Source organism: Bos grunniens, chromosome 21 (assembly GCF_055505025.1).
Source record: "Bos grunniens cultivar Pamir isolate PY7600 chromosome 21, Bosgru_T2T1.0, whole genome shotgun sequence".
Taxonomy (NCBI): Eukaryota; Metazoa; Chordata; class Mammalia; order Artiodactyla; family Bovidae; genus Bos; species Bos grunniens.
In genome coordinates, this window is record NC_141185.1 from 17,268,578 (window position 1) to 17,281,990 (window position 13,413).

The following is a 13,413-nucleotide window of genomic DNA, read 5'->3' on the forward strand; positions in this document are numbered from 1 at the left end:
AAAGTGAATATTGTTTAAATATATAATGAATGCTTTTAGCAATCATATCCAACTGTATAGAACATTTAAAGCGTTAAATACATGTGCTGTGTATAGGTTTAACCATCCTGGTGAATTTCTTCAAGATTACAATCAAACAGAAATTAACTTTCAGATATGCAATCTGGTCTATTATTTATGTCTATTTTAATGTTTTTAAAAATTGGATATCCATGTCTAGTTATTTATATTATGGACATCACTACATTTCCCATGTTTAAAATTTGATATAATTGACAGAGGATGTGTTTTCAGTTAGAAGATTCTTCCTGAATTTAACTATTTATATAATACTTATGTTGATAATGACATTTATTATTTTCATTTAAATATACTTTCAAAAAATGCAAGATTACATTTCATTAAAACATCAGTGATATTTACTTATAAAGCCATAAAAATATTTTTGAAAATATTTGTTCACTCTTTGTACAACAAATTGGCCATGATACATTCCTGAGAAACATCCACATGAACATGCCTTGCCTTGCTAAAAGCCACTCAGTCGTGTCTGAGTTTGCAACCCTGTGGACTGTAGCCCACCGGAATCCTCTGTCCATGAGATTCTCCAGGAAAGAATACTGGAGTGGACTGCCATTTCCTCCTGCAGGAGATCTTTCCAACCCAGGGATCAAGGCCACATTTCCTGCATTGCCAGGTAGATTCTTTACGACTGAGATGTCAGTGAAGCCCAAAGAACTTGTACACAAATTAGATAAGGAATACTCGAAACTCAACAGAGTGAAGTAAGCCAGAAGGAAAAACATCAATACAGTATACTAACGCATATATATGGAATTTAGAAAGATGGTAACAATAACCCTGTGTACGAGACAGCAAAAGAGACACTGATGTATAGAACAGTCTTATGGACTCTGTGGGAGAGGGAGAGGGTGGGAAGATTTGGGAGAATGACATTGAAACATGTAAAATATCATGTAAGAAACGAGTTGCCAGTCCAGGTTCAATGCACGATACTGGATGCTTGGGGCTAGTGCACTGGGATGACCCAGAGGGATGGTATGGGGAGGGAGGAGGGAGGAGGGTTCAGGATGGGGAACACATGTATACCTGTGGCGGATTCATTTTGATATTTGGCAAAACTAATACAATTATGTAAAATTTAAAAATAAAATATTATTTTAAAAAAAGTCAGAAAAAAAAACAATAAACAACTAACCCAATTAAAAGTTGATCTTATATTTTTCTAGAGAATAAATATATATGGTAAATAATCATATTAAAAGATGCTTGGCATCATTATTCATTCACTTCAATTCAGTTCAGTCGCTCAGTTGTGTCTGACTCTTTGCAACCCTATGAATCGCAGCACGCCAGGCCTCCCTGTCCATCACCAACTCCCAGAGTTCACTCAGACTCACGTCCATCAAGTCAGTGATGCCATCCAACCATCTAATCCCCTGTCGTCCCCTTCTCCTCCTGCCCCCAATCCCTCCCCGCATCAGAGTCTTTTCCAATGAGTCAACTCTTCACATGAGGTGGCCAAAGTACTGGAGTTTCAGCTTTAGCATCATTCCTTCCAAAGAAATCCCAGGGCTGATCTCCTTCAGAACAGACTGGTTGGATCTCCTTGGAGTCCAAGGGACTCTCAAGAGTCTTCTCCAACACCACAGTTCAAAAGCATCAATTCTTTAGTGCTCAGCTTTTTTCACAGTCCAACTCTCACATCCATACATGACTACTGGAAAAACCATAGCATGACTAGACAGACCTTTGTTGGCAAAGCAATGTCTCTGCTTTTCAATATGCTATCTAGGTTGGTCATAACTTTCCTTCCAAGGAGTAAGCGTCTTTTAATTTCATGGCTGCAATCACCATCTGCAGTGATTTTGGAGCCCCCAAAAATAAAGTCTGACACTGTTTCCACTGTTTCCCCATCTATTTCCTATGAAGTGATGGGACCAGATGCCATGATCTTTGTTTTCTGAATGTTGAGCTTTAAGCCAACTTTTTCACTCTCCTCTTTCACTGTCATCAAGAAGCTTTGTAGTTCCTCTTCACTTTCTACCATAAGGGTGGTGTCATCTGCATATCTGAGGTTATTGATATTTCTCCCGGCAATCTTGACTCCAGCTTGTGTTTCTTCCAGTCCAGCATTTCTCATGATGTACTCTGTATATAAGTTAAATAAGCAGGGTGACAATATACAGCCTTGACGTACTCCTTTTCCTATTTGGAACCAAGATACTAAGCATTGGCAGATGATGGAGAGCAATCAGAGCACCCCAAGGAACTCTCATTTCCTTGGAGTAATAAAAATTTGTAAATCCCATCAGTAATAGTTGGACAGTTACTGACAATATTAAATATATACTTGTCACATGATCTAGTAATCACACGTCGAGAAGTCTGACAAAGTAATATGAAAACCAACATTGACACAAAGCTGTATGTGAACATGTATAGAGGCTTTATTAATAATTACTAAAAACTGAAATCAACGCCCATGTCTCTCAAATGTGAAGTGAGCAAACAAACTATGAGACATTCAGATCTTAACAATGGACTCCTAACTATTCTTCCACCATAAGGAATAAACTATGGCTACATGTGACAATATGGATGTAGTGAAAAAGTCCAAGTGAAAAAATTATAGACAAAAAATTACATAAAATTCTATGATTTCATTTAGATGACATTACTTCAAAGGAAAACTTTAGGAATAGCTAACAGGTCAATGGTTGCCAGAGTCAGGAGTAAAGTGCAGAGACTGGCTACAAAAAGACATGAGCATTTTTTTAAATGATATGCTTCTCATGTCCTGAATTTAGTGATAGCAATAAGTCTGTATACATTTATAAAGATTCACAGAACTGAGCACTTGTGTGAATTTTACTGTATATTAATTATGGCTTCAATTTTTAAATGAAAAAAAATCTATAGTCAGCATTTCATACAAAGCCTGGTTAGTTCTCACACAATATAACCTAATAATATAATTGTTATCAATTGCACACAAATATATAAAATAAAGATGTAAAAATTGAATAATAGAGAAATCTTATCATTTTGATAAATTTACTTTGCTATACTTCACATTTTCTTAAAAATCTCCTTGGTGGACCAAATTTCAAAAATTGAAAGACACTATTTCTCTGATGTGTATTTTAATTCACTCTTTGAATAAAAGAACATCATACTTTCCCAGGCATATAATTTTTCATTTGTATAAATTAATTAAAATATATATCAACATTGAATATAAATGCAAGTGTTCAATAAATTGTACAGACAATTTTTTGAGTTACATTTACAAAAAAACAGGTTTCTTTGCCTTATCATTATTCTCGTAATATCATTTGTTGTTTTTGTTTTTGAGTTGCTAAGTCCTGTCCTGTCTGACTCTGAAACCTCATGGACTGCAGCACACCAGGCTCCTTTGGCTCCACCATCTGAGTTTTCTCAAACTCATGCCCATTGAGTTGGTGATATTTTTTAGCCATCTGATCCTCTGCTGCCCCCTTTTCCTTTTGCCTCCAATCTTTCCCAACATCAGAGTCTTTTCCATTAAGTCAGCTCTTTGCATCAGGGGGCCAAAGTGCTGGAGTTTCAGCTTCAGTATCAGTCCTTCCAATGAATATTCAGGGTTGATTTCCTTTATGATTGACTGGTTTGATCTCCCTTCAGTTCAAGGGATTCTCAAGAGTCTTCTCTAGTGCAATAAATTGAAAGTATCAATTCTTTGGTGATCAGCCTTCTTTAGGTTCAACTCTCACAAGTATACATGATTACTGGAAAAATCATAGCTTTGACTATAGGGATCTTTGTCTGCAAAGTGATGTCTCTTTTTAATACAATGTCTGTTTTTATACATTGCCTAGGTTTGTCACAGGTTTTCTTCCAAGCAGCAACTGTCTTTTAATTTCATGGCTACAGCCACCATCTGCAGTGATTTTGGAGCCCAAGAAAATAAAATGTGTCACTGCTTCCACTTTTTCTCCTTCTATTTGCCATGGAGTGATGGGACCAGATGTTGCTATCTTAGTTTTTTGAATGCTGTTTCAAGCCAGGTTTTTTTCATTCTCCTCTTTCACCCTCATCAAGAGGCTATTTAGTTCATTTTCACTTTCTGCCATTAGAGTGGTATCATCTGCATATCTGAGGTTGTTGATATTTCTCTTGGCAATCTTGATTTCCGCTTGTGATTCATCTAGCTCAGCCTTTTGCATGATGTACTCTGCATAGAAATTAAATAAACAGGGTGACAATGTATAGCTTTGTCATACTTCTTTCCCAGCTTGGAACCAGTCAGTTGTTCTGAGTGAGGTTCTAACTGTTGTTTTTTGAACCTCATACAGGTTTCTTAGGAGACTGGTTACTTAGTCTGGTACTGCCGTCACTTTGAGAATTTTCCACAGTTTGTTGTGATCCACAGAGTCAAAGGCTTTAGCGTAGTCAATGAAGCAGAAGCAGATGTTTTTCTGGAATCCCCTTGCTTTCTCTATGATGCAACAAATGTTGGCAATTTGATCTCTGGTTCCTGTGCTTTTTCTAAATCCAGCTTGTACATATGGAAGTTTTCAGTTCACATACTGCTGAAACCTAGCTTGAAGAATTTTGAGCATAACCTTGCTAGTATGTGAAATGAGCAAAATAGTGTGGTAGTTTGAACATCCTTTGGCATTGCCCTTTTTTGGGATTGGAATAAAAATTGACCTTTTCCAGTCCTATGGCCATTGCTGAGTTTTCCAAATTTCACCCACTGTTAAAAAAGAATCTCCTTGAATAATGACCTTGTGCATTAAAAGTAATTGAATGTTCTTTAAAACATCATCTGAGGCAATATTCAGTGAAAATGGAAATAATTAGGGTAGGAACTTTTCTCAAAGTCTAGCTCAAATACTAAAATTAATATTGATTATTTTTACTCAAAGTTTCCAAGTTTTTGATAAAATGTAAAATATCTCAAGACAAATGTTCAATAATAATAAAAGTTACATAAATTTGCTAAGAAGTAATTATAATTTCCAAATGTGCAATAAGAGAAAAATATAAATGATAAACCTTAAGGTAAACATTAAATGCATATAAATAGGAAGGTAATTTAGTATTTTTATTAGCATTATTATGGTACATCATTCTTTGCCCTTTTGTTTTTAACTCATCTATGTCTTTAAAGTGTTTGGTTTTTTTTTTTAGTTTATGACATATAGCTGCGTCTTATCTTATTTATTCATTTTGGCACTGTTATTTGGTTGGTGTGTTTAGAACATTTCTATTTGAAGAGACTATTAGTACAGTTGGATTAATTTCTACCATATTTATATCTGTTTTCTATTCATTGTGTTTTTTGTTGTTTCTCCCTCTTCCCCTTTTTCTGCCTTTTCTAGTTTTAACTATTTTATATAATTCCCTTTCTCTTCTCCCTTAACATATATATTATTTATATATTTTTAAAAAATGTTTAGTGGTTTCTCTAGGGTTTAAAATGTATATTTTAAAACAATCTAAGCTCACCATTGAATAATACTATATGGCTACCCATGCTACTATTGTACTGCTATGCATGCAGTGCAATGACCTTTAGGCACTGCTTCATTCATTTCCCTTATCTGTACCCCATATTCACCCAGTACATGTGCACTACCATTACTTAGATAAAGTATTAATATTCCTTCTCTCATGCTCTTCTTTATTTAGATCCTGTGTCAGATCAATGGAAGTTTCCTCTCCCTGAAAAAACTTCTTTTAACATATTAATATTTTGCAAGGCCAGTATGCAGGACATGACTGTTTTTATTCATATGAGGGAGCCTGTTTCTCTTTCACTTCTGAAGGATAATTTCCTGGAAATGAAATTCTAGTTTGTTTTGGCTTTTACTTTTAACACATTAAATATTTAACTCCCCTCATTGCTTGCATAGTTCAGCAGAAATTTCACTATAATTCTCATCCTTGTTCCTCTCTAAGCAAGGTGTCACACATCCTCCTCTGGCTTCCTGTAAGATTATCTTTTTGCATTTGGTTTTCTGTGTTTAAAAATAATGTGCCAAGGTATGGGTTTTGGGGTAGGGGAGATATTTATCCTTTTGATAGTCTCTGATTTTTTTTGACAGATGGTTTGTTTGTTGTCTGTTGTCAATTCTGGAAAGCTTTTGCCCATTATTTCTTTAAATATTTCTTCTGTTCCATTCTCTATAGTTTTTGTAATCCGCTTATGTGTGTGTTACATATTATGATTTTGTTAAGCAGTCCTTGGATGTTTCTTTTTCTTTTGTTACTGTTTTTAGAATCTTTTTTTTTTATCTTCGTATTTCAGTCTATAGAATTTCTACTGGTCTCTCTTATTCTTCACTAATTCTTTCTGGCCATGTTGAATCTATCAATGAATCCATTAAAGTCATTCTTCATTTCTATTACTGTTTATTTGATTTCTAGCATTGGCCTTTTAAAAATGTCATTGTGAATTGCCTTTTGAATCTTTCATAGCTTTTTATCTATTTACATTACCCACCTTTGCTTACATGCTGTTTTCTCTCTCCATTAGATCCCTTGCCATCTTAGTCATAACTGTTTTTAATTTCTTTTCTCACAATCCCAATGTCTATTTCATATATGAATATTGTTTAGATGTTTGTTTTACCTTCTCAGACTATGGCTTTCCTGACTTTTGGCATGCTTTTAAAATTTTTGTTGACAGCTAGACAAGTTGTATCAGGTAATAAAATGAAGAACATACATCTTTCATAAGAATTTATGCTAATTTGGCTAGTACTTGGGAGATGTTATTTCAATGGTTAATATGTCTAATGCTTATTTTAGCTTTAGGTACAAGAAGTTTCAACTTATTCCTCTATGTGTTTGGCTTTGTTTTCTTTTCTTGGCTTTGAGTCTTTCTACAGACTGCTCTTGAAAAGTGTCTGTGTCATGTAACTCTTCCAACCTGTAACCCACTGTAATTAAACTGGATCCCTGTTGGAGGAGGTAGAAAGGTATTAGGAGTATTCTACAAACTTCGGATTTACTATTCATCTTTCAATGGCATTGCAGGAGTGTGGCTTTCACAAGTGTTTCTGTTCCTTCTCCTCAGTCTCTACTCCCTTGTCTAACTGCAGAATCCCCAATCTATTTCTTCAAAGTACTGTCCTCAGTGAGAATCTTGTTGTTCTGTTTTTTTTTCCCCTCCAGGAAGGCAGGATATGACAGAGCAAGGACAAATGCTCTTCCTCTATGTAGAATACACTTCCAGATTTGCACTCTGTTGAGGTTCTTTCCCTTGAAGTATAGGCCACTCTCATTGTTGAAATGCTGCTCATTCCCAGGTGGCTCAATAGTAAAGAAACCACCTGCCAAGCAGGAAGTGCTGGTTCAATTCCTCGGTTGGGAAGATCCCTGAGAAAAAGAAATGGGAACTCACTCCAGTATTCTTGCCTGGAAAATTCCATGGACAGAGGAGCCTGGTAGGATACAGTCCATGGGGTCACAGAAGAGTTGGATATGACTTAGTGATTAAACACCAACAATGACACCTTTCACAATAATTTCATTTTGCCTTCCTCCTCCAGTGGTGTGAGGGGATCTTTCTCAAATCTCACTATGATAATCAGCTGAAATTCTCAGAAAGAAAATTCACACAAGTTTGGGCTCCCACTAAGAGCACCTCCTCCCACTCCCTCCCATAAGACTGATGCCTCTTAGAGTTTCTCATTCTCCTATTGAACCCTTCACTGAACAATCTCTGGTGCTCCCTAGTCAGCCCATTGATGGCAACAGATGAGTGGTAATAGATATTAATCAATATTTCTCTATGATGATTTTTATCACTGTAGAGACAAACTGGCTACAAACTCAGATCAACATTGATGGGAAGCTTTAAAAATACACCTGAGGTTATTTTTGTGTCATTAATCACTGGTCAACCACTTAAACCTGGAAAACCTGTTAAGGTGGGACCAGGTCAGGAAGCAAATCCTTAAAGAGTATTTGAGCAACCTGCATGGCTTTGATCCAATGTTCCTTCATGATGGGATTTGAGTATGTTTTAGTTGCTATATGACTATTTTCAGAATAGACTGAAGAATTATTTTGATAAAAAGTCACTACTCTAACAGTCACTAAAGTGCTGCTTGATTTTATGCTCTGACCTGGGGCATTTCAACACTTATATAATGTGCCCAAGGCACATACTTTATGGAAACCTTTACAAAAGAACTCTGTAAGATGTTATCCACTGCTGAAAACCACACTGTGCTCGCCAGTCACAATCCTCTGGAAAGGTTGAAAAACCCAGTAGCACCCTTAAATTACAGTTAATATAATTTTGAAAACCTTTTAATTTCTTTGCTCTATAAGTACTTCAGTTAGCCCTAATGGCCATACAGTCCTTTCATTCACAGACATGTTGATTTACTCTTTATGAATTGGCAACTGAAATGTCTATGTATTTAGAGATTTTTCTCTTTTATACTAGTATATGATTTGTTATATGCAGCCATGGCAAAATATTGCAAGGAACTTATGTACTCTACCCTGTTCTATCACAAGCAAGTTAAGATTGCCTTCCTTCTTCATAATTTTGAACAAGGAGTTTCATATACCAGGGGGTAGGGGGCGGGGGACTGGAGGGGAAAAAAAAAAACAACAACTACTTTTAACCTTGTAAACGATTTTATCAGGTTCTATTAACAATTAAAAAAGCAAGTTTCAAGAAGTCAATGCTTAGGTTTATATTTCACAAGTAAAGAAGCAATGTAGAATTGCATGCAATTGGATAGGTATTCCAATAGGGGACCTCAAAATGAAGGTTCATGGATACCCTAAAGACACAGCTCATCTTCCTAAGTACAAAGCTGACCAAGACCTTCAGAACAAGCAGATGATGTCAGATAGTGGACTGCTTCCACTCAAGGTGTCAAACCTAGGTTAGTTTGACACCTAAATCCTGTTTTCTTTCTTACTTTCTCACTTAGAATCATTCTTATTTTCTATAGATTCCTCATTGCTGTAAACCTATAACAACCCTTTTTCTCCTTTATTTGCTCTTTATATTTTTTTAGATCAAAACATATATAACAAAATTCTAATTGGGTCATAGGGATAAAAATGTATACTATGGCACATTTTTTAGAGTGTGCTATAGTACACATTTTTTTAAAAAATGCATTAAAAATACACATTCTAAGATAATTTTTAGATTATCCCAAATGTAGTTACTGCTTCTAATTTTACTTATTATTGAATATACCATGTATCACCAGACCCCTTTGATAAGTATTTCTGGCCAACTCTGCTCTCATAAAATGATACTTTAGGGAGTTACAGGTAGATAGTGTCTTTACTTGCAAGTATAAAAACAAATGACCATACACAAATCAACCTGTGACTCTGCCAGCACCACTCCCTCCCCAAAAAAGAAAAAAAACATTACAAATCTATTAATCAGATGTTAGGTAATTTAACATTTGAATTCAACAATCTTCTTGGGGCAATAGGCTAAGTACTTGTCACTTGGAAGAGATTAACAGAGATCCAAACATGTAACCAAGCTAATGAAAGGCTTCGAGTCTGACTCTGTATTGTGGACAATGCCTTTGTTTCTCAGCATCTCTGAGTGCTTCCAGCAGGTACTAAATTATCTGTAGCCAGGGTTCCAAGTCTTGTTTGCCTTAGACAGATAACTCATGAAATTTAGGAATAATATAGGAAGGAATAATAATATAGGAAGACGTTTCTATGCATAGAGACCTTAACTCTATAACAGCTAAGTTGGAAATTCTTACCCAGGCACAATATCCACCACAACACCACTTTTGTTTATTCATAGAAATTAGTGATTCATTTTTTAACATGAACAATCAGGGCAATGTTCCCATTGGTACTAATAATACACATAGAAAAGAGTAAAGGAAACAAATTAGTAACTCTGACAGAAGTTATGAAAGACATCACCTCTGCCCTAGATGGAATATTGGCTAGTCTGAACTCATTAGCATGACTGGTGACGTGTACAAGCTGCATGGCTCTCAATTCTGTGTTGGCAAATTATAATGATGTCTGTACCATTGCTGACACTTCTTGCTGTATTTGGATGAGTGGAACAAGCAAAGTAAAATAGGGTAGGTATTATTGCCTTAAGGAAGAAGCTACTTGAATGTCTTAAATTTCCTCCTTGTGGTCTATGAGGCTTATCTGTTGGCCTTGTTTGGGATGGCTGCATTCCTGGTTCCAAACATCTTAAGGGAATTATTAATTATTGTTACTTCATGCTCATTTTAGTAAAAAATATGCTGTTTCACTACAATATATCCAGGATCTTAAATGCTTCTATACAGCTGCTCTTTTGTCAGATGATTACCAGGGCGGTACAACAAAATGCCAAGAATAGTTTTTCATACAATTGCATGGAAACAATCCTACAGCATTGAGGATCTGGGTCTAGCCTTTTCCTCAATTGGTCAACTTCTTGCAAGGACCATATGATCAGAAGAAGGACCGAGAGACAATGTACATATGAACAATAGCCAGGGCCTACGTGACAATTAGAACTCTCACCCACAACCTCCAAAAGAACTAGCCCAGGAAGACAAACCACTACTTCTACAGACACCGACCCATAACAGTCAAAGACTTTTGGCTTCCTGTTTGTTTTCCTCACTTCCAACTAAGGACCACCCAAGTTAACATGAAAGGTTTTGGATTGAGAAGGTTAGGGGAGAAGTGGACCATATTTAATACTTGCAGCAAGAATGAAGGAGAAGCACTCATTCCTAATATATAAGAATAAAAGTCCAAGTAGCAGGAAGTAGATAATTTGCAATAAATGCATGTTATTAAATAAATCATTAATACATCGCTTCTTCCTCATTTCAAATTGCCTTGATGCTACTTGCATTAACAGCTGTGACTAAATAACAATACTCTTTCCAGGCTAGGTATTTTTGTTTTGTTTTGCTTTTGTCATCATTTCTTTCCCATTTAAAGAAATTCAACTTTCAAGACACAAGCCATTCAGCATTGTCAGCCTCCACTCTTTTTTCTTCAGCTGGGCAAAAGGTGAAGTCTTGCATAGTAAGATCTCCTTCTTCCCTCTACTGAAATCTTTTCACTTGTTTGTGAAGATAAATGTTTTCCTGCCCTATTCATTCACCAGGAAAGCAGAGGTCAAGGGCCAGAAGGTAGCTTTTTTCATAAGGCTATACTTTCTGTATCATCCATATGTAACAAAATACAGCTGAGCAATTTTTGCTTCCTGAATATGAGTGCATTTCAGGAAATATGCTGCCAAGTGGTTTTGAAAACCTAGAATTATTGTCATAAAACATTATTAAGTTCAGTTATTACTAAAGGCAGATTGTATATCCATTACTATTTTAGGAACTGTTAGTGCTTTGTTAGTGAGGTTACCTTCCTCAGAAGGATGGCATCAGGAGAATAAGGGGTTGAGGGAACACTGGGTCAGTATCATAGCTTTAGTAGCTGTGTTGGCCTCAGTAAAATTCTGCTGTGTAATTGCACAGACTCAAGATGAACTCACAGCTTGAATCTAAGAAGCTAACAGTCCAGATTGCCCTCTTTGGGTGGATTACCAAGGATGCTAGTCTCTGGAGAGACATGAGATGACTGTTCAAGTCCGTATTCACTGGGCAATGCCATGGGGTTGGAAGGGTTCTGGTCATCCAACTTGACTGACCTAGGTTGGAGCTGCGTCAGTGGGTGTGTGTGAGGTTGTACAGGGCAGGCCATGGGAATACCTCCAGAGCCCAGAGCGCCGGAAGGCAGTGGAGGGCCAGCCTGGATCCTGACCTATACTCTGAGTGCAAGGAGCATCTGGTGAGAGACTAAGTGGATGCTGAGATATTCTTGGACAACTCTGGTCACCATGACACCCAGAAGGTAGCCTTCCTGGATTTAGGGATACTGAAGTAAGATTTAAGATTTTTAACAGCTCAGAGCAAGTGCTAAGATCAGATTGCTAAGATCAGAGGGCCTGTGAGCTGGGCCAAAGCTGATGGGACTTGGCCTCAGCTTGGTTTTGCCTAACAGTTATCTGACTCCAGTTCCTCCCTGGTGAGGAAATGGCTATGGGAATAAGTCCTCAGGTTTCAGAGGACTGCTGTATCTGGGCTCAGCCCCTGCTCCAGTGTGTCCATAGAGTAGAGGTAGTCCTATTCACTTCACTGCTTTCAGAAGTAGAGTCGTGGGAGGGTGCTTGGCCCACTGAAACCAAGGTGATGTGGTCTGCTGATGGGAGAGGCAGCTGGAAAGCAGTGGTTATATGCTTTCTTTAGACTGCTACCCTAGCAAACCATAAGCTTTACATTTAAGTTCCCCTTCTTAGCCAAGTCTCCCTCCATCATCACCGTACTGGCAGGCCACTTGTCCAGGGCCCCTGAGTTAGTCATGTCCAGTGTGGGATGAGTGATGGAATTCATGTGCAGAAGAGCACAATGCTCTGATACACTGCATCTCACCCTCATAGGGAAGAGCCAGCTGGCATCCTGCATGATTGGTTCAATCACCGTAACCACATGAGTGGCTGCAGCCACAGCCATTTCTGAGAGCATTCCTTCATTTTGGTCCATAACAAGCTAACTACAGAAATGCTTACAGCGCATTTTGTTACTGTTGTTGGTATAAGCAAGCTTTGCAAGGAATTTAATTAAACATTTAAAGTTAACAAAATTTTGTGGTGGCAACTTTTGACCTGTTCTCCATAAATCTCGAAGTTTTTTTGTCTTAGCCTTGCACACTTGCTTCTATCCATTATCCATACAGATTAAAAGTCATCAAAATTTAAGGCAATTTCCATAATTAGGGTTTTAAATCAACAGCTTACAGCATGGGGGTTATCCAGGTGAGAAGCAGGGCAGTCTAAAACAGCTCTGTTTCTTTAGCTTGGAGGCCCCAGCATCAACTTAAAAATGCCCTTCTCTATCTGCTTCCTTAGGAGAAGCAATAGTACAGGCTTCAACTACAACCCCCTTTATATTCTCAAAGGAGTCTCCAAAGCTGGTCTTTCCCCCCACCTATCTTGATTGGCTCACATTTCAGGCAGAGCCCTTCCTAAGACTGCCAGTGCTTTTTGATGGGATTATACAGAAACATTACAATGAAACAAATAATTTGCTATACTTCCTATCAATGGCCACACAGTTGCACCTGTCTGCTGCAAATTGATCCTTACATGCTCTACTTGATTTTCTTGTTCTACTTTATTTTCTTTGGCTCTAGAATCACTGCAGATAGTGACTTCAGCCATAAAATTAAAAGATGCTTACTCCTTGTAAGAAAAGCTATGACCAACCTAGACAGCATATTAAAAAGCAAAGGCATTACTGTGCCAGCAAAGGTCCATCAAGTCAAAGCTTTGGTTTTTCCAGTAGTTGTATATAGATGTGAGAGTTGGACTATAAA

General features: G+C 37.2%; 1 pseudogene; it reads right to left on the reverse strand.

Moving 5' to 3' along the window:
* Positions 1 to 12,296: 12,296 nt before the first annotated feature.
* Positions 12,297 to 13,087, reverse strand: LOC147349187 (rho GTPase-activating protein 17 pseudogene; annotated as a pseudogene).
* Positions 13,088 to 13,413: the final 326 nt, after the last annotated feature.